This window comes from Sinocyclocheilus anshuiensis, unplaced genomic scaffold, assembly GCF_001515605.1.
Source record: "Sinocyclocheilus anshuiensis isolate Anshui unplaced genomic scaffold, SAMN03320099.WGS_v1.1 scaffold882, whole genome shotgun sequence".
Lineage (NCBI taxonomy): Eukaryota > Metazoa > Chordata > Actinopteri > Cypriniformes > Cyprinidae > Sinocyclocheilus > Sinocyclocheilus anshuiensis.
This window is the reverse complement of record NW_015540910.1, coordinates 751,895-754,715: the sequence shown is the minus strand read 5'-3', so window position 1 is coordinate 754,715 and position 2,821 is coordinate 751,895. Positions and strand designations below refer to the sequence as shown.

The 2,821-nt window shown below is 37.0% G+C and overlaps 1 pseudogene; it reads left to right on the top strand.

Annotated features, from left to right (window-relative positions):
• Positions 1-1,357, top strand: part of LOC107689258 (solute carrier organic anion transporter family member 1C1-like) — a 14,948-nt pseudogene extending 13,591 nt beyond the window's left edge.
• The last annotated feature ends 1,464 nt before the right edge of the window (positions 1,358-2,821 follow it).

The following is a 2,821-nucleotide window of genomic DNA, read 5'->3' as shown; positions in this document are numbered from 1 at the left end:
GGGTTTGGAACGACATGAGGGTGAGTAATTAATGACAGAATTTTCATTTTTGGGTGAACTAACCCTTTAACTTTTAAATTGCTTTCTACTTTACAAAACTACTTTCAGATGCATTTTCAGATCTAAAGGATGAAAGATGAAAGGTATTTACTGTATATTACATATGTTTTTAGATGCATCACACCTGAGCTTAAGTCACTGGCGTTGGGTATTCAAACTCTTGTGATGCGAACACTAGGTACAAGTAATACAGTAAACAATAATTCATAAGCTAGGCAATATTTTAGTTTATATTATGTTTTGGATAAACTGCATTAATGTCTAATATTTTTCTGGAGGTGGTATTCCTGCTCCTGTATATTTTGGAGCTCTCACTGACGTGTTTAAAATGGGGAATAAAGAGCTGCGGGGGCAGAGGAGCCTGTCGTATGTACGACTCAAATATGTACAGGTGTGTATGTGTGCTTGTAATTATACACCATTGTCTTTATTAGAATACAAAAATGGAGGAAAAAGCCACTGATAATTACAGTATGAAGTCTTTGGGGGGAAATCGTGGCCTAATGGTTAGAGAGTCGGACTCATAACCCAAAGGTTGCGGGTTTGAGTCTCGTACCGGCAGGGATTGTAGGTAGTGGGAGTGAATGTACAGCTCTCTCTCCACCTTCAATACCACGACTGAAGTGCCCTTGAGCAAGGCACCGAAACCCCAACTGCTCCCCGGGCACCGCAGCATAAATGGCTGCCCACTGCACCGGGTGTGTGTTCACAGTGTGTGTGTGTTCACTGCTGTGTGTGTGCACTTAGGATGGGATAAATGCAGAGCACTAATTCCTAGTATGGGTCACCATACTTGGCCACGTCACGTCACTTTTCACTTTCACTTTAAGTACCCATGTAGATATATTGTCAGAGTCCTAAGCTCACATTTGAAAAACAAATAGGATTGTATGTGCAGCATGAAAGTCTTAATGTTCTGTTTTCAGAGTGATCTTCTTGAACCTGACGCCACTTGAGCCACTTGATGTTTAAGTGGATGTTCCTACTTCTTCATCATTGCTGTCATTGTGCTTCTGCAAAAGTAGTTTAGAAAAGAAGAAGTCAAAGCATTGCAGCAAACAGCCAGCAAGCAAAATTAAACCGAACTTCAGTCTCCAGAGATGTGCCATCTTGACGGATCCAAAACTGATACCGGTCCCAGAGAAAAAACAGAAAGCACCAATACTGAATGCTAGCAATGAGCTATCATCTTTTGTAGCTCTTTCAGGGAATTTAGGAGACAGTGCTGACACTGTAAATTAATGGCAGAAGAACTACTAATAAAATCAATGACCAGGGCTGTGTTTCCCAAAAGCATATTAAGCCTAAGTTGATTGTAGCTCCATTGGTTTCAATGGGTAAACTATGTACTTTTAAGCTTACGATGCTTTTGGGAAAAGCAGCCCAGGACAGCAGGCCATAAGTAAACCAGCGCAAGCCATAACACTCTTTATGCTCTAATGTACTATGTGTTTCATGATCCAGAGTTTGTACCTCTTAATAAATGTATTCGAAAAAAATACATTGAAAAATCACTACTTTTTGTAGTGAATTTGTTTTCGCCAACCTAGGGAGGCGAAATAGTGTAGTGATGGTTACTCACGTCAACAATGACGTTATGATTTGTCACCAGTGTTGGGAAGGTTACTTTGAAAATGTAATAGGTTACAGATTACAAGTTACCCTATTTAAAATGTAATAGTAGTGTAACTTTTTAAATTACTTTATTAAAGTAATGTTATTGATTACTTTTGATTACTTTTTGATTACTTTTCTAAATTTCTAATGAATGTTTTCAACTGTTAATAATTTTCAAACATTTACACCATGCAGGGTTAACCTTACAGCATGTGCGCAACAATGATTACTGTCAGACTTTCAAAATCCTTCATCACTTGAATTAAGATGATAATAACTGAACACATCCACTAAAAAAAATCAGACTTTAGTACCGCCTTTTACTTTGAGATTGATCTGAAGTTCAATGCAGATTTAAAATCATAAGAAATAGTTTACTGATACTGTTTTTGAAAGCAAATCTTCGCATAACTACAGGAAATACTGCATCTAACAATACTTTGGGGGGAAAAACAGTTACTTTAAAAAATAAAATAAAAGCATATACGTCCGCGCCTGATTTCCACAGAGACAAGCATAACGTGCAGGAGTCATTTGTCTTTTTGCAGCTTAATATTCACAGACACTATATAGTCCATATCGCGTTTTGATTCAAGTGTACTGACCTACTTTTGATTTATTCATCCAAAATGTGGTATATTCCTTGACATTCCGCGTAATAGGAGTTCCGTTTTTATGACTGGATTCTACGAACCACTCTGTGTTTTCCGCATCGTGGCTGTATGTCTCATATTTTAGAGTAGTCAGTGCAATCTGGGAAATAAATCAATTAAATCTGAATGTGGGCGTGTAAATATTCAAATATAACCCCCTTTGTAATCGTTAACATTTTCATAAGTAACTGTAATTTAATTACACATTTTTTCTTAGTAACTGTAACTGATTACAGTTACATTTATTTTGTAATTAAAGTACGTAACGCCGTTACATGTAACTAGCTACTCCCCAACACTGTTTGTCACTTTGACGTGTCACTTAAGGTGTGATTATGAGTACATCACATAAGAAAGATTGGTGGGATCTCTAACTTGTAGAACCTCTTTCTGTATCATCAACAGAAGGAAAACACAAGTGTAATACAATAGATTTTATTAACAAAAGATAGACAAGAGTAATCAACAGCTGCTAAAGGAATACCATAAAC